The following is a 19,659-nucleotide window of genomic DNA, read 5'->3' on the forward strand; positions in this document are numbered from 1 at the left end:
TTGATCTTTCCAATTCCGAGGGCACTGGGTTTGCCCTGTGACCCCATTTCTATTACGTACTTAGAAAAAATTGATCTGTTTGTTCATCTTTTTACTTGTTGTTAGGATAGAGTGGTGACTTCCAAACTTCTAATATGCTAGACTAGAAACCAGAAGTCTTATTAGATTCTATATTAATTATTTATTGCTGCATAACAGATTTCTACAAATTTAGCAGCTTAAAATAACACCCATTTATCCTATCACAGTTCTGTAAGTCTGAAGTTCAGGCACAGCATGGCCAAGTTCTCTGCTCAAGTTCTCACAAGGCAGTTGGGCTGAGTTCTCATATGGAGACATGACCAAGGAGGAATCTGCTTCGAAGTTCATTCAGGTTGTTGGCAGAATTCAGTTCATTGCAGTGTTAGGACTGAGGTCTCTGTCTTCTTAGTGGTTCTTGACCTCAATTCCTAGAAGCCATTGTCAGTTCCTTTTCTCATCGCCTCCTCCATCTTCAAAACCAGCAGTAAGAAGACTTCCTGCCTTCATATCCTTTTGAATGCAGGAATGCTTTGAATCTCTTCATAGTGAGCCAAGTCCTTTTTAAGGATTCACATGACCCAGTCAGGCTCACCCAGATAATCTCCCTTAAACTCAGCTGTGATTATCACATCATATTCACAAGTCTCAGGGACCACATAGAGTGTGTATACCAAAGGGCAGGAATTTTAGGGACTAACACAGAACCTACCACAGATTCTAAATCCCTCGAGGGCAGGGATTTTATAGGGAATGCTTCAGGACCTAGCACAGCACCTTGCCATAGAGAGAAACCAACAAATACCATTGAGCTAAAGAAATACATCACTGACCAGTCCACTGAAAATAGCCCCTCATTTTGCCACTCAATCCCCCTTACCTACTTTATATTCTTAGGACTTGTCACCATCTGACATTATATATATATTTGTTTATTTATATATTATTTGTCCATTTTCTGCCCTCCTACCACTCAAATAAAAGCCCCATTGAGGCATGGAAATTTTCTAGCTTATTCAAGCATCGCTGTGGCCCCAGTGCTTAAAATAGTGCCTGGCTCATCATAGACACCCATTGATAAAAATTTGATAAATAAATGAATGGTTGAATGTTCTCAATCTTTCCACACATTAAAGAAGGTACCTTTCAAGGCAATAGAGTTATGTGGAAACATGTTCCAAATTTTAATTCAGGGTTAATGTGTATGTATTTGGACTACCCCCAAAACAGAAACATTCATAGAATGCACATTATGTGCCAGCAGGGCGCTAAGTATTTTATCCCATACAATCAACAGAGTAGCCAGAGGAAACAAAGTTAAGACTTAAATCAGATCAAGTCCCTCCTATGCTCGAAAGTCTCCTGTGGCTCCCATCTCACTCTGGGAAAAGGTGAAAGTCTTTGGCTAAAAATTTCCACATGATCTGCCCCCCCTGACTTCCCTCCACCGCATCTTCTCCTGCTCTCCCTCTTGCTCTCTCCTCCATCCTCCCTGGCTCTTCAAGTTTCTCGTACCAGGCTCACTCCCAGATCAGGGCCTTTGCCCTTGTTGCTCCTTCTACCTGGCCTGCTTATTCCCCCAGATGCTGGCATCATTTGCGTCCTCACCTCTCTCAGTCTTTACTCACTTTCCATCTTCTAAGTGAAGCCTTCTATGACCACTATTCAAATAGCAGCTGCTCATCATCCTTCCTAACCTAGAACTCCCTGTGCCCCTCCCATTTCAGTTCTCTCCACAGTACTTAGCCCATATATCACTTATATTTCATTTATTTATTTTATTTATCGTGTATCTTCTCTCATTAAACTGAAAGAAAAGCAGAAATTTTTGTCTGTTTTGTTCACCACTGTATCCCCAGCACCTTGAACAGTGCCTGCCACATAATAGGTCCTCGACAAATATTTGTTGTATCTTTGAAAGCTGACAAGGATACAACAGTAACTCTCCTTCATTAATTTCAAACATATCAGACCTCTATGCGCTCTGTCCCTCATCCCAACCAAAAATATCACCTCAATCCCTTTGAACAATTTATGAACCTCAGGATAAGAGGCTTGTGTATTCTAGAAACTTGGTCTTCTTATTCTTTTGAAGACCAAAGCCCTCAGCAACTCCTAGTAACATCTGAGCCTTGCATTGCCTTTGTAATTGAAGGGGAAAAGTAGGTTAAAGTAACTGAGCTTTTTATCTGAGCTAATGAAAGCACTTTGAGTCATAGTTAACCATGAAGTGGCCCTCCTTAGGAGAACTGTTGAGCAAAAACACAAATAAGGTATCTTGGGAATTCAAAGGGAAGGTCAACAAAGACTACCTGGGGAAAGCGGGAAAGTGAAGTGTAGGAAACTGTGTAGTTATTATGGTGCCTGAGCCATCCTCCAGAAGGTTTAGATTTGAGCTAGGAAGTGTATTTGAATCAATACTGGCAATTGGCGATGGGCTTCCATTTTCCACCCAGCCCTTATTTTCATTCCATTTATCTTCCAGTAATGCAACCTCACACTTCACACAATTGAAGTTTTTGAACCTCACTCATGGCATAACTTTATTCTAATGAGTTAACCACACACAGCCATTTCTAATGGATTTTCAGCAGTGGCTGAACAATGTCTCTAATGTTAGGTTTTCAATAAAGTAGAAGAATCTACAACAGTCCTCAGTCCTACTGAGTTTTTCTCTGCAATAGATTTGTCTTACAGAAATTCAGCACATATTCATAAGCCTCAGATACCTGGAGGTCTAGATACGTATTTTAGTGTTTTCTCAAGAACTCAGAGACTTCTCTGATTAGCCTGGCTCTCAGCAATTTTCTCTGACATAAGAAAGAGCCAAGATTTTCTCGCTTAATAACTAGTCATGCTATAAGAGGTGAAGTCATCTGGACAGGCCAGGATTTAGACAAGTTAAGAAGTATGTTTTGTGTCCTGGGTGAGAGAGAGGAAAACAGGAAAAAGAGAAGGAGATGGTATTGCTTATAAATGCATTTTATGTAATGTAAGCATCCACTTATATGACAAGTCTAGAACAGGAAAATTATAGGGACAAAGGTTGCCTGGGATAGGGAGCATAGATAGACTGCAAATAGCCACAAGGAAACTTTTTTGGGTGATGCAAGTGTTCTAAAACTAGATTGTGATGAGGGTAGCCAAACAATATAAATTTACTAAAACTCATCACTGTATACTCAAAAAAAAAAAAAAAAAAAAGAATTTTTAAAATCCCATTTACAATAGCATCAGAAACAATAAAATGCTTAGGAATAAATTTAACCAAGGAGATGTAAGACTTGTACTCTGAAAATTACAAAACATTACTCAAAGAAATGAAAGAAACTGGGACCATCATACATTGCTGGTGAGAAAAAAGTGGTACATCCTCTGTGGAAAACAGTTTGGTGGTTCTTCAAAAAGCTAAACACAGAATTATCATAAGGCCCAGCAATTTCACTCCTCAGTATATACTCCAAGGAATTGAAAGCAGAGACTCAGAATCAGTGTTCACTATAGTATTATTCACAATAGCCAAAAAGACATAAACAGCCCAAATGTCCATCAACAGAGAATGGATAAATAAAATGTAGTACATATGTATATTGGAATATTACTCAAACACAAAAAGAAATGAAGTTCTGGTATATGATACAACATGGATGAACTTTGAAAACATTATGCTAAGTGAAATAAGCTAGACACAAAAGAATATTGCATGATTTCACTTATACGAAATATCTAGACTAGTCAAATTCATAGAGGCTGAAAGTAGAATGGTGATTGCCAGGGACTAGGGAAGAGGGGAAATGAAAAGTTTTATAGCTGTTCAATGGTTATATAATTTCTGCTTGGGGTGATAAAAAATGTTTTGCAATAGATGGTGGTGATGGTTATATAACAGTGTGAATGTAATTAATGCCACAGAACTATATACTTAAAAATGGTTAAAAATGGCAAATTTTATGTTATACATATTTAACCACAATAAAAAATAGAAGCAACAAGGTCATCCTTGTGCAGTTAAGAACTTCTGATTTAAATAATAATAATAATAATAATAATATTACATACTGTGTACAATGACTGTATCTGTGTTTTATCACCATTGAGCAAATCCAGTCCCATTTCACATGGAATTTGACATACAGGAGTACTCATTAAATGTTGACTAACTCTTAAAAAAGTAGGATGATAGAAAAAACAACTATGAGAGAGACAGCCCTAAACTATAAGGATCATATTGGATTTACCAGGTAGTATTAATGGAGAGTAATCGTCTAAGCAATAAAACATGTTTGCTGAGTGAGAGAAGAGATTTTTCTCTTTTGAAACAGTTGCTAATCTGGTACATTGCCAAACCCCTAGAAATTATGAACATAGGAGATGTTGAAATTTTCCATGGACATGAATGATGAAAATTATAAATAAACAGCACCAATTAAAACATTTTCCCTACTTGTTAAAGCAAAATATGCCCTAAAACACCGCCAACAATTTTCAGATGTCAGCCAACAAATGACATAACCACCAAATCTCTGCTAGAGTTTATTTTTCACTCACATTCTTGCCAACCCAAGCTTTTTAAACTTTGCATCTGCCATCTTGGCTAGAGAAGACTGTTTCATTGCTGGTGATGGAATTTAGTGTAAGGCTCAAAGGGACAGGCCTGTGGCTTTCCTTATGTCAGCTGCACTTGAAGTTCTACTGACCTGAGGGCCATATGCTCTTCTTACAGAGCCACTCACTGATAGGAAGAATCTAATTTGTTTCTTGTCATTATTGCTGTCTATGTTACAACATCTTTCTTATAGGTTCCTGAGGGATTAGAGATTACCCAAGAAACTGGAGATTTATTTCATATTTGAGACATACTTTTTCATATTTTTCACATCTTTGTTATTCTTTCGTAATCAAATTTATAGAGTCAGGCTGGAGTAGGAGAATCAATAGTCATTTTCAGCACCTCACATAGTTATATTTCTATTAGTTTAACTGGGCTCAGAAAAGCAGCTGCTAAGACAGAATTGAATGAGTGTTATTGACTGAATTATGTCCCCCCAAAATTCACATATTGAAGTCCTAAGCCTAGCACCTCAGAATGTGACCGTATTTGGGGACAAGACCTTTGATGAGGTAATTAAGTCAAAATGGGGTCATTAAGGTGGGCCCTAGTCCAATCTGACTGTTGTCTTTACAAGAAGAGGAGATTAAGACACAGACACACAGAAGGAAGACCATGTGAGGACATGGAGAAGACGGCCATGCACAAGCCAAGGAGAGAGGCCTCAGAAGAAACCAACCCTGCAAACACTTTGATCTTGGATTTCTAGCCTCCAGAACTGTGAAGAAATAAATTTCTGTTGTTTAAGCCACCCAGTCACAGGTATTTGTTATAGCAGCCTAATACAATGAGCAATATATTTATTGAGGGAAGTACTTGTAAAGGCAAAAGGTGAAAAGAAACAGAAGAAGGTAGAGAAAGCTTCAGATTACAGTGTAAGTTTGACATCTGCAGAGTAAGAGAGAAAAGGAAGGAGACTTGGGTAGAGAAAGCCTCAAACTGCAGCAAGTGTGTGGGGAGTCTCTGAGCAGATCTTGCCTGTTAGAGAAGTCCTGAGCCCTCTGGCTCAGCACCCCACCATGCTCAGTCATTGGCTGACACAGCTCAGGGGAGCATGCAGCGACTGGAGGCTGCCAGCCACCCACACTCCCCATATCATGTTCTTTTAAAGGGAGACCTGAATGGTGCACCTCTATGCTGCCACACGAGGTGACAGACTGTGGTCCTGTCCTTGACCTTTGCCTTCCAAAAGACCCCCTTCCTTGCTTTCCCTTAGCACTTCTGTAGGAGCTAATGAGAATTAGCAGGAAACCAGAAATGAGGGGAAGTTACAGGCTAAACAAGGGGAGAAGTGCCAACCTACTAGAAAAATGAGGAAGGGAAAATTTTAATTTACCTTAGTTTCAAGAGTCAAAACTGCATTTTGAGAAACCCTTTCCCAGGGTAGTGGTTTACCAGTACCAAAGGATATTTCCAAAATGCTGTCCTGATTATGCCGCTCCTCTGCTCAAAATCCTTCTCCTGCTCCTCACTGCTCACAGCAGTGGACTCCAAATCACCCATAGAAAAATGTTTGCACATACCCCAATGTATGTACCCACAAATATATTTATATATATGTTCTACTATGCAAATAATATCTATACATTGTAAAACAGGAAATCAGAAATGAAAAACAATGACATAAATAAATAGAAATCGAATTTTTGACATTTACTCCATACTCTGCATTGGACACCCTTTCTCCAAACACGACAGGATCATTCATGTCTTTGCACATACTGGTTCATCCTTCTGAAATGCCCTTCCTTGTCTCATTTTTCCTGGCTATCTTCTACTCATTCTAAGACAGTAGTGACCTAGCAAAATGGTCATCTGTGTGGGTTTATCGTTAAGGATATGGTTAGGTGTCTTTTTTTTAGCTTTCATAGACTCACACCTCCCTGAACTGATGGCCTCAGAGTAGTTCTTCCATTTATTGTCATTTTTTGTTTACATGGCTATATTCTGTACATGGTTTGAGGGCAGGAGTTTTTGTCTGGTCCACAATTGTCATCCCAGCAACTATCATAAGAACAGTGTGCTTGGCACGCAATAGACATTCAATCAATTTTTGAGTAATGAATGCTTCATGGGATCCACTTTTATAAGCTCACTAAACATTTCCAAGATGGAGGTTGCCATATAAACAATCGCAACATATTGCTACTCTGCTAGACTTTGTGTATACAGCAGTCCACCCTTACCCATGGGGGATATGTTCCAAGACCTCCAGTGGATGCCTGATTACACTGAACCCTACATATACTATGTTTTTTCTACACATACCTATGATAAAATTTAATTTATAAATTAGGCACAGTAAGTGCCTAATAAAAAACAGAACAATTATAACAATATGCTGTAATAAAAGTTATGTGAATGTGGTCTGGTCTTTCTGAAAATATTGCACTCACCCTTCTTGCAATGATGTGAGATGATACAATGCCTATGTGAAGAAATGAAGTGAGGTGAATAACGTAGGCATTGGAAGGTAGCATTAGGCTACTATTGACCTTCTGACTATACACAACGAGCATTTTACGGCTTCTCTTTGGCATACCCAAATTGCCAGAGTCACTACTCTTGCACTTTGGGGGTTATTATTAAGTAAAATAAAGGTTATTTGAAAACAAATAACAACCGAAGTGGCTACTAAGTGACTGAGGGATAGGTTAAGAAGCCTCTACAGTGTAGAGACTTGGGACAAAAGGGCGATTCACGTCCAGGCGGGACCTCGTGACATCTCCTTACACAGCTCAGAGCAGCATGAGATTTAAAGCTATGAATTGTTTATTTCTAGATATTTCTATTTAATATTTTTGGACCGTGGTGGACCATGGGTAAGTGAAACTACAGAAAGTGAAACTTTGGATAATGAGGGGACTGTGTACCTTGTTCAGAGAATACGTATTGAATTATTTTTCAAGCAGATGTGATTTTTTTTTCTAAATTTGTGGTTTTGAATTAATCAATAGATTAACTACCAATCATCTGGGACAGTTAATAAAAATACAGACTCTCCTGTGGTGAGATTTTGGCTGAGGAAGTTGTGTACGTGTGTGTGTGTGTGTGAACGTGTAAATGCACAGCCAGTTACAGGATCAAATTATTGATAGTTTCTCACAATGCCCCAAATTAGCAAGACTTGCCTGAAGTTAAGATAATAGACTGTGCTACAGACTGAATGTTTATTTCCACACCGCCCCCCCAAATTCATATGTTGAAGCCCTTATCTCATAATATTTGAAGGCGAGACTTTTGGGAGATAATTAATGTCAGATTAGGTCATGAGGGTGGGGATTTCATCATGGAATGAATGCCCTTCTAAAAAAGAGAAACAGATATGAGAGTTATCTCTCTGTACTATGTGAGGATATAACAAGAACGCAGTTTTTGACAAACCAAGAAGAGGATTCTCACCAGACACTGAATCTGCTTGCACCTTGATCTTGGACTTTCTAGCCTCCAGAGTTGTGAAAAACAGATATTTTTTATTTAAGTCACCTAGCCTGTGCTATTTGTTATAGCAGTCCAAATTAAGATAACCTATCGCTTTGAAAAAGAACAGAATTAATGGGCCTCATGAGCCCCTTTTCCCTAATTAGTTGAACTAGGTGGGATGCTCTTTGAGGAAATGCTGAGATATAACAAGCAAAGGCACTCCCTCAAAGAGCAAGGAAATTAAGGGAGTAAATATTGTTCTTCTCAATCTTAGTGCCATTGTGAAGACTGTGCTCTAGAGATTTCTATCATCAGCAGTAGGACCATATCAACCTCTATTATTTCCCCATTTACCCATCACACACTGCTTCTTTGTTCAAAATATTATTCTAAAGGCACTTCTGTACAGTTATTTTTCAGTTTTCATAGCAGTATTTGAGAATGTTGCTCATTCCAATTTGCATAAAGAAAAATCTGGGCACGGAAGTTATTCCATATCAAGGACAGCATCATTAAAAGAAGCTTAGCTCTTCTGTTAAATTTTTTTTCTTTGTTACATTGTTTAATTCTTAATTATAACTTTTGGTTAATATATGCTCGAGAATATTTTAAAAGCACAGATATACCACTGAAATCATAATATTTTCCCATTTCATTAAATTATTTTAATTAAAATATTTTTAGGTAGAGCAGAAACAACCCCAATAACCAGCAACTGGTGCATGGGTAAACAAAATGTGGAATATTCATATAGTGGAATATTATTCAGCCATAAAAAGGAATAAAGTACTTACATGTGCTACAACATGGATGAATCTTGAAAATATTATGCTAAGTGAAAGACAGACAGAAAAAGCCAAATATTGGTTCCACTTATATGAAATGTCCAGAACAGGCAAATCCAGAGGGACAGAAAGTAGATTAGGGGTTGCCTGGGACAAGGAGTTACTGTGAATGGGCTTTCTTTCTAACGAGGTGAAATGTTCTAAAATTGGATTGTGGGAATGGTTTCACTACTGCAAATTTACTAAGACTCATTGAATTGTACATTTAAAGCATGTGAATATTATGGAGCATAAATCATACCTCAATAAAATTATGAAAAAATTGTTCAAAATGCAAAATAGATTAATAGTAGAATATGAGTTAGTCTTGAAAAAAAAAAACATTATTAGGAATGCACAGAGAAAACACTCAAAGAAACTACTCCAAACTTTGTTAATGGCTGTTTTGAATGGTGGAAAACATTTTTATCTTTAATTTTCTTCTTTCTCCTTTTTATTTTTCAAAATTATCTATAGTAAGCAAATATTTGAAAAGTATATTCTTATTTAAATATTTTCACATATCATATATCTGGGCAGCGAATAAAACTGAAACTTTTTTTATTTAAATAACTAGTGATCATAATAATCATTAGAGATTTTATTACCTGAAAGACTTCTAAAGTGGAATTAAACTGACTCAATTATGTGTAAGCATAGCAGACTTACAATCCTGGCTATGACAGAGTAGTTTGGATTATAATAACCATGCCAAAAAGAATAAATATAAAAGCTGGATAAAATACAAAACAACAACAGCAACCAGAATAAATAAACTAGCAAACAAACAACAGCTTTTTTAAGCCATCAGAAATCAACCAAAGCAGCCGGACTTTGAGGGCCCAAGATCCTGGATAGGTGATACCAACATTCGACACTGCTTTTTTCACTCCAAGCATTAGCAGGACAAGAAACTAAAACACCAAGCGGAAAGCAGCTACTGAGAGACTCTAAAGGTAAACAAAGAATTGGCAGTCTTACAGTGCTGGGGAGAGAAAAGCTGTATGGAGTTCACCGCCTGACAAAAAGGAGGAGCCTTGGTAAATGCTTTAGTTTTCAGCTGAGAATCTTAAAGGACTATGAACTAGGGCAGAGTTTCTTAACCTTGACACTATTGACTTGTTGGGCTAGGTAATTTGTGTGTATTGGGGGCAGGGGGCTATCTTGTGAATTGTAGAATATGTGTAGCATGTCTACCCACTGATGTCAGTAGCACTCATCCCCAACTCGTGATAATCAACAATGTCTCCAGATATTGGCAAATGTCCCCTGGGGTCCAAAGTCATCTTCAGTTGACAACGACTACCCTAGAGTTAAATAAAACCAGAAATAGACCAGCTTTCCCAATTGAAGCTTGAAATTAAAGCTTGAAATTCAGCTTTAATCATCTCAGTTTCTGATTAGAAAAGGTGCTTGCCTCGTACTCTACCTGCATGCTAGAAAAAAAATTAAATCTTTTCTGAAGGAAGATAATGACATTTAGATCCTCTATAACTTTTCATCCCTGGTGTCTGAAATTTAATCAATATTTAATAGTCATTCTAGGGGACAGTGACAAAGGACCCAAAACCAAGAGAAAAAAAATAAACAACAGGAAAAGACCTAAATGTGACCAGATATTGGAGTTATCAGAGAAGGACTTTAAAATAAGCATGACTAACATGTTCAAGAAATTAATTAAAAGATAGAGAATTTCAGCAAAATAACGGAATCTATAGAAAAATTAAATGGAAATTATAAAACTAAAAAAAACTGAAATTAAGCAAATAGCAATAGCAAAAAAGAGTAATCATGAACTAGAAGATAGATAAGTAAAAATATTCAAATTGAAGTACAGCAAGGAAAAACAGGCAATCCAGGATAGAAAAGAACGTAAGAGACATATGAAACATGTGCAAACCTAATATATACACACGTAAAATCAGAATTACAGAAGGAGAGGAGATAGAGAATTAGTAAAAACAATATTTAAAGAAATAATGGCTGAGAATTTAAACTGATTAAAGGCATCAAACAATAAATTCAAGAAGCTTTATGAACCTCATACCCATACTCATATATGTCATCATATTAATTGTGAATGGGTTAAACACTCCAATTAAAGTACAAAGATTTTAGTCTAAATTTTAAAAAAACTTTTGTGTTGCTCAAAAAAAGATGCATTTTAATTATACAGATATAGATTGAAAAAGTGATGAAAAAAGTTGCTCTATGCGTATACTAACCAAAATAAATCTAAAGTAGTTCTGCTAGATCAGATAAAGCAGATTTTGAAGCAAGAACTATTTCTAGAGATAAAAGGGACATTTCATAAATTGGTAAAATGACCAAATCAACAGGAAGATATAATAATCCAAAGTTCGCATTTACTTTAAAACCATAGCCTCTAAATACATAAAGGAAAAATTGACAGAATAAAAAAGAGGAATGGACAGATCTACACATATAATAGAAAAGTTAACATAACTCAGAAACAGATAAAACAAGCAGATAAATAAACCAGTTTAGATGTAAACAACAATTAAATTAAACAACATATTTTAACAACACTAGAAAACTTAAGCTAATTAATATAAAAAGAACACTATGCCCAACATCTGCAAAATACACAAACTTTTATAGTACACATGAAATATTTAACAAAATGGATTATATGCTGGACCAAAAAAAAAGCCTCCATAATTTCAAAAGATTAAAATTATATAGATTTATCTCATTCTAGTAGAATTAAGCTAGAAATAATTAACAGAATGGTAACCGGAATATCTCTCAAGTGCTTGAAGATTAAACAGTATAATTCTAAATAACCCAAGGATCAAGAAAAGGTCACAACAAAAAAATGTAAAGCATTTTGAACAAAATAATACTTTATACAGAATGAATGTTTGTGTCCCCCTGCAAAATTTGTTATGTTGAAATCAAACTACACTTTAAGGGAGAAAAAAAAGACTTTACTAGGGATGGGTAAATATATAATTAAAAAAGACTGGCTAAGGTAATTCAAGACATCTTTGGCATCATGAAGAGACTCATGACCATGGCCCATGCTATCACCACCACCCGGAAGATCACAGATGGCCCCTCTGGGAAGCTGTGGTGTGATGACCAAAGGACTGCCCAGATCATGATCCCTGCTACTACCGGTGTGGCCAAGCTGTGGGTAAGGTCATCTCTGAGCTGAATGGGAAACACTGGCATGGCCTTCCAGGTCTCCACCCCCAATGCGTTGGTCATGGATCTGACCTGCCACCTGGAGAAAGTTGCCAAATATGATGACATCAAGAAGGTGCGAAACAGGCATCAGAGAATCCCCTAAAGGGCATCCTGGGCTCCACTGAAGACCAAGTTATAGCCTGTGACTTCAACAATGACACATACTCTTCCACCTTCAAAGCTTGGGGTTGGCATTGCTCTCAGCCACTACTTTGTCAAATTCATTTCTTGTATGACAATGAATTTGGCTACAGCAACAGGGCGATGGCTCTTATGGTCCACAAGGAGTAAAGCCTCCTGGACCAACAGCTCCAGCAAAAGCATGAGAGGAAGAGAGAGATTCTCAGCTGCTGGGGAGTCTTTGCCCCAACTCAATCCCCCAACACACTGAAAAACTCCTGTCCTTGATACAATTTCCATCCCAGATTCCTGAAGAAGGGGAGGGGTTAGGGGAGCCTACTTTATCATGTACCATCAATAATGTACACTACTCAGCCAAAAAAAAAAAAAAAAAGGAGAGAGAGAGAGAGAGACTTAATTACAGATGGATAGATAGATAGTTAGGTGTTAAACCAAATATGCTAAAATGTTAATAGCAGAATCTAGGAGACCTTTATATGAAAACTCACTGTAAAATCTCTCTATTTACCTATATGTTTGAAAATTTCCACAACAAAATGTTGGGAGCTGGGCTTACCAAAAGACTGGGACTTGTAATGTAATGTAGGTAGCAAGTTAACAGGAATCATGTTACAATGTTAAAGCAACCTGCAAGGTAATGTGAGAATTAATTACACATATGGACTAATAAATCTGTTTACAGATCACCATCATCTAAAGGCTTAATTGAGTGATTATTCAACATGACCTTTGCTCTGATTCCTGACAGGAAATTATTAAAGAGTGTGCCAACAAAAAAACATCAATCAATTGCTAGCTACTTAGTACAGGTTAAATTCTGTGCAATGACCACAAAGAAGGTCTTGTATTGCAATTTTTCCCCCAAGCCCAAGGATGAGTGCTCACAGAAAAAAAGACTTGGATTACAAACAATTAGAAAGCATTCAATACTCTTAGACTGCAAGTGCTTTCTGTCATTCAATCATTTAATGAATTGGACAACTATTTATTGGAATTTTACTATGTGCTGGCACTGTACAAGGCGATGAAGATTTTAAAAAAGCAGTGAATAAGAAGGTAAAATAATACCAGCCCTCACGGGGCTTGCAAAAGACCAAACAAATAAATAATATATATGTAACCTGTTGGTAAGTATGACAGAGAAAAATAAGGACGTGAAAGGGGGTAGGGAGTTACTCTGGGGTGGAGACGAGACTGGGTTGTAATTCTAAGTTGGACAGACAGTTAGGAAAGGACATTTCCAGAGAGTAACTTTAGAGCAAAGACCTGAAGGAGGTGCAGGAGTGAGCCAGGTAGAAATATGAGGGAGGAACATTCCAGGTGGAGAAATCAGTCCCTATAAAGGCCCTAAACTGAAAACACACCGAGTGGGTCCAGGGAACAGCAAAGAGGCCAGGAGGCTGGAGCAGTGTGAATGAGAGGAAAGTGATAGGAGATGAGAGAAGAGAAACAGACTGCAGGAGACTGTGAGTCCTTTGAAGCCCTTGTATAAGTCTCTATGGACAGCAGAAGATTCTCAGCAGAAGAGTAACATGACTTGCTTTACATTAAATATTTGTTGGCTACTGGTGCTGTGAAGATGCCGAATGCCAGCCCTGCCTGTGGAGAGCTGGTTGCTACTGAGATTTACAAGCTTGTAGGACACAGGGCAGGAAGTGACAGATTACAAGCTACAAACCCAGCAGAGGGGAGCTCACCAACTCAGGGACGATCAGGGAAGGTTCAGCAGGACATATGAATGAACCTAGCAGATGGATGAGACTTTGATTGGCAAAGATGAAGGGTGGACACTACAGAGAAGGGGCACCGTGTGAGAAGATGCATGCAGACCAGGGCAGGGACCATGGAACATGGAGCTTGTGAGAGGTGGCAGAAGGGATGACAGAGGGGATGGACGGGTCAAGGGGCCCCCCTCCAAAAAGGTGATGTTCTTTTGAATGTTGTTCTAAAGGGCTTAGAACTTATAGGCATAGGAGACCATCAAAATCTGTAAGCATAGAACTTGCTCATTATCTATAAAGTTAGTGCGGGCAGTTAGGTTGCATTTAGGTTTTTATTTTTTAGATATTTAAAAAAAAATTTAATTGTGGTAAAAAACACATAACATAAAATTTACCACCTTAACCATTTTTAAGTGTACAATTCAGTAGTGTTTAGTATATTCACATTGTTGTGCAACATATCTTCACAACTTTTTCTACTTTCTGTCTCTATGAATTTGGATCCTCTAGGTTCCTCATATAAATAGTTTCATACAGTATTTGCCTTTCTTTGACTGGTTTACTTCACTTAATATAATGTCCTTGAGATTCATTCATGTTGTAGAATATGACAGAATTCTCTTTTTTTCAGGCTGAATAATATTCCATTGTATGCATATAGCACACATTTTGCTTATCCATTTATCTATCAATGGACACTTGTGTTGCCTCCACCTCTTGGCTATTGTGAATAATACTGCTATGAACATGGATGTGCAAACATCTCTTTTAGATTCTGTTTTCAGTTCTTTTGGATATATGCCCAGAAGTGGCCTGCTGGATCACATGGGTAGTTTTATTTTTAAATCTACCATATTATTTCAATAGAGGCGGCTGCACTATTTCACAATCTTACCAACAAGGAACAATGATTCTAGTTTCTCCACGTTCTTACCAACATTTGTTATTTTCTGTTTTGTTTTATTTTGTTTTGTTTTTGGTAGTGGCCATTCCTAATGGGTGTGAGATTTTATTCTTTTTTTTTTAACTCGAAGTAGTTAACACTCTCCAGTGCCTTTCACCCACTTCTCACTTTAACCATCTCTCTATCTTACACCAAAAGAACTTCTGATAACCTCTTTTATTTCTACTTTTCTAGAACTAGCTTAACATACGCGAGTCCAAACTGGAAAAATCAGCAGTGGCTGAAGTTCTTCCTCTCCCCTACTTCACGGCATTCTCTTTTACTTACCGATTCGTCTCACGGGAGCTAAGCATAAACTTTGCTTCTTTGCTAGGTTCTATGAACATAATGTAATTTTTAGTACTACACTTTGACCGGATTTAACCACAAAACACTTCAGAAATCCGGGAAAGGCATTTATTTGTAGTTCCCCTAAAAGTGAAAGTGAAGTCTAGTGCCCCCCCTCTGGGCATGATGATAGGCAATCTGATCAGAATGTTTTTTGGGCTCTGTGATGATCCATACTTCAACTACACCCCATTTTTATTGTTTGATTGTTAAGATGTGTGTCTCCAGTTGATTAGATAAGGAATTCTAAGCAAGGGTGGAGGAGAAAGATGATAACATTAAAGATTTTTCTCTTTCACTTCCTGCTCTCTAAAGCTGGCCTTCATCCTCTGAATTTTCTTCAAGGAGATCCACTTAGTAACTATCTCCTTGCCGAGTGTGGACTCTTGTTTCAAAGTTTTCTGCTTTGAATAAAAAGTCTTTGATTTTTTTTCCGTCTACTCTTAAAAAAAATCGCTGTAGTTAAGTGCCCTGGGCCAAATTCTGGCCTTAGTTACTATTTCTATGGCATTTTGTGTTGTACACATAAGCAAACCCTGAGGACGATTCCGTTACAAACTTTTAATAATAACAACTTACATCTGTGTATTATTTTATATTGTAAAAAACAATTGCATGTACATTTGATCATTTGATACACAAACACACATGCACAAACTGTGCAATAAATAAGGCAGAAATGTTTAGTCTTATTTTATGGGTAAAGTAACTGAAAGTAAAAGAAAATTTAGGTGGTTGCTCCGAGGCCACACAGGCATGGATGTGACTCAAACCCAGATCTTGCAATTCTTAAATCTGTGCTAAGGAATGTCTTGCTTTGTTTTGTTTTTTAATGATTATGGAATTATAAATACACATACAAAGATAGTTAAATTATTCTTATACCATGAATGGTGCTTCCAAAAGATATGAAAAGTGAGGAAGAAAACATAATTAAATAAAAGTAACCAAATTTGTGAAATGCAGAACATAAATAGTAAGAACCTTACAGGAACTGTTTGGAAGGAATATCATAGATTGCAAACTAACAGAGGACAATGGTTGAAGTTTATTTAGTTTTGCATTTCAAATAATCCCAGCACAGCATCTTGCACTTAGTGAGTATTAGATGAATAAATACAATTACCAGAGGTCCTAGAGAAAACTCACCAAGGGTTCAATGGGAGAACTTAATGATAGCGTAATGACAAAAAAAAAAATAATGAAAAATTTAATAAATCCTTCATGAAATTCTCTTAGGAAAAAAGAAAAAGAGCCCCAACTAGCTAACTAGGACTTCTGTTTCTGTGCGGCCAGAGAACAGGAAGAGAGGAGGAAAGAGACAAAGAAAGGAGGAAAGAGATAAAGAGCTGGCCTTAGTTTACTATGACTCTCATTCCATCCACCTGAGAATCATGTGGTTGATAATAGACGCAAAGTTAGGCGAACTACTTGTGTTGAAAACTTCCACTTTTTGGAAACTGTCATCATTGTTTTGATGTACATAGTGATGTTAATGACCCAACAGTTAATCCAAATATCTGTGGTCACTGGGGCACTGCCTGGCCCACAGCAGGTGGCCAGTAAATGTTATTAACAGAATGAATGAACGTCAGAGGTTACAAGAGCAGACAGGCAATCAGGGAGGCCCTGGAGGAATGGTCCTACATACACACTCTTTTCTCTAACTGCCACTAAAAAGTGGGGCCTTTTATTTGGAAAAGATGCACTCCTCTGTCACCGTCTCCTTTAGATTTAGTAAGGAAAAGCATCACAAATTACAAGATAAGTCCCTTGGCAAGGGCTCCTTGGGAGGTTGTATGCTGGCCGCATCACCAGTGATGTCCACTGGTGCTTCTGGAGTTCATTTTTCCAAATATTTATAGGGGTTTATGATGATTTATTTCACAATTCTATTTCTGATAGAATAAATTGGAAACTTCCAAATGGATTCATAATTTAAATGTTTAAAGGAAATCTATAAAAATTATTAGGTAGAATAAAATAAATATACTTTAGTAAACGGAAGAATTATTTTATATATTAACTTATCACACCTAAACTTATTGGTTTCCTAAGTATGTATTTTTATATTTCCAATTTTCTTTGAAGTAAGGCTAATCTATATTTTGCAAGTGTCACTTAGGTCCAGCAGATTAATGGTGCAGTTCAGTTCAATTATATCCTTACTGATTTTCTGCCTGCTGGGTCTATTAATTACTGATAGAGGGTATTGATACTATCACAGTGGATTCTTTTGTTTCTTGCAGTTCTTTCGGGTTTTGCCTCATGTATTTTGACTCTGTTGTCAGGTACATACACAATAAGTATTGTTATGCCTTCTAAAAGAAGTCAACCTCTTATCATTATATAATGCTTCTCTTTATCCATGATAATTTTCCTTATTCTGAAGTCTGACGTTACTATGCTATTCCAGCTTTCTGTCGATGAGTGTGGCATGATATAGCTTCCTCCATCCCTTTAATTTTCACCTATCTCTGCCTTTATACCCAAAACATATAGAAAACATATAGTTTGGGTCTTATATTTTAATCCACTCTAACAGTCTATGTTTTTTAACTGGTGTTACTTAGACAATTAATATCTACCATGTTTGTAACCATTTTGTTTGTTGCACTTGTTCATTGTTTCTTTTTCTAAAATTTTTTATCCTTTTCCTCTGCCTTCTCTGGTTTTAATTGAGCATTTTATGTGATTGCATTTTCTCTCCTCTCTTAGCACATCAATTATACTTCCTTTTCAAAAAAATTCTTAGTGAATGACCTAGAGTTTGCAATATATATTTACAACTAGCCTGTCTACTTTCAAATAACACTATACAGCTTTATGGATAGTGCAGGCAGCTTTCTATAGAATATTCCTGATTCTTTCCTCCAATCCTTTATAACATTTCTGTTGCTGATTTCACTTATCTATATGAACAAATAGTTATCTATTAGATAAATTAAGAATTTAAAAAGTTCTCGTTCAACCTTCATTATTTCCTCTCCAACATCCGATTTTTCTTTATGTAGATCTGAGTTTAGGACCTATGTAATTTCCTTCTCTGTGAGGAACTACTTTTAACATCTCTTATGGGCAGGTCTACTGGTGATGGATTCCCTCACTTTTTGTTCGTCTAATTTTTTTTTTTTTTTTTTGGTCTCTTTCACCTTTGGAGGATAAATTCACTAAATAAAGAATTATAGGTTGGTAGAATTTTCTTTCAACATTTTAAATATTTCACTCTACTCCCTTCTTGCTCGCATAGTTTCTAATGAAGTCACATATAGTTCCTATCTCTGCTCCTCTATGAGTAAAGTTCCCACTTCCTCCCTCCTTATCTTCTTTCAAGATTTTCTCTTTGTCTTTGATTTTCTGCAACTTAATTGTGATATTATTAGGTATAGATTTTTGCTATTTATCATGTTTGGTATTCTCTGGGCTTCCTGAATCTGTAGTTTTATGTCTGTCATTAATTTTGGGAAATTCTCAGTCATTATTACTTGAGATAGTTTTTCTACTCTTTTTTTCCTTCTCTTTCTGCTATTCCAATTATACATATGTTACATCTTTTGTAATTTTCCCATGGTTCCTGCATATTCTGTTCTTTTTATCTTCATTCTTTTTTTCTCTTTACATATTAGTTTGGGAAATTTTTACTGACATATCTTTAAGTTCACTGATTCTTTCATCAGCTATGTCCAGTCTCTTGTGCCAAAGGCTTTCTTTATTCTGTTCATCCTTTTGATTTCTAACATTTATTTTTATTCTTTCTTAGGGTTTACATTTCTCTTCTTCCGTTACCCATCTATTCTTTCATGTTGTCTATTTTTTCTTTAAATTCATTAATTTACTAATCCTACTTGCTTCAAATTTGCTATCTGATAATTCCAAAATCTATATCATATCTGAATCTAATTCTAATGCTTAGTTTGTCTCTTTAGATTGTGTTTTCTTTGCCTTTTAACATTGCTTGCCATTTTTTGCTGAAAGTGGGACATGATATTTTGGATAGTAAAAACTCATTAACGAGTCTTACTATGAGATTTTATGTTAATCTACCTAAAAATTGGTGCTATGTTTCATGTTTTCTGTAGATTTAGGTGCAAGAAAATTGAATTTCTTCTGATGCTCTAGTGTTTTCTTCTCTCTCTTATTTCTTTTCGATTTCTCTAAGATTTAAAAGAGTCTGTGTCTTACATTTTCTTTAGTTGTAACCTATGGTTACAATGCTGGAGCTCTGTTGATTTGATGGTAAAGTGTGAGGCATAGGAAGTGTTCTATAATCTTATAACTAAATCTCAGTCTTTCAGTGGGCCTGGATCTCTGAGCTGTGATCTTCAGAAATGTTTCCTATCCTTTTTATCTTCTGCCTAGAGGAAACAGAAGGCTGGAGGAAGCTGTAGTTGACTAATTGCCCTTCCTCCAAGTAGATAA

At 36.7% G+C, this 19,659-nt stretch overlaps 1 pseudogene; it reads left to right on the forward strand.

Moving 5' to 3' along the window:
• Positions 1-337: 337 nt before the first annotated feature.
• Positions 338-12,378, forward strand: LOC120605619 (glyceraldehyde-3-phosphate dehydrogenase-like; annotated as a pseudogene).
• Positions 12,379-19,659: the final 7,281 nt, after the last annotated feature.

This window comes from Pteropus medius, unplaced genomic scaffold (genome assembly GCF_902729225.1).
Source record: "Pteropus medius unplaced genomic scaffold, Ma_sr-lr_union100, whole genome shotgun sequence".
In the NCBI taxonomy this organism is placed as follows: Eukaryota; Metazoa; Chordata; class Mammalia; order Chiroptera; family Pteropodidae; genus Pteropus; species Pteropus medius.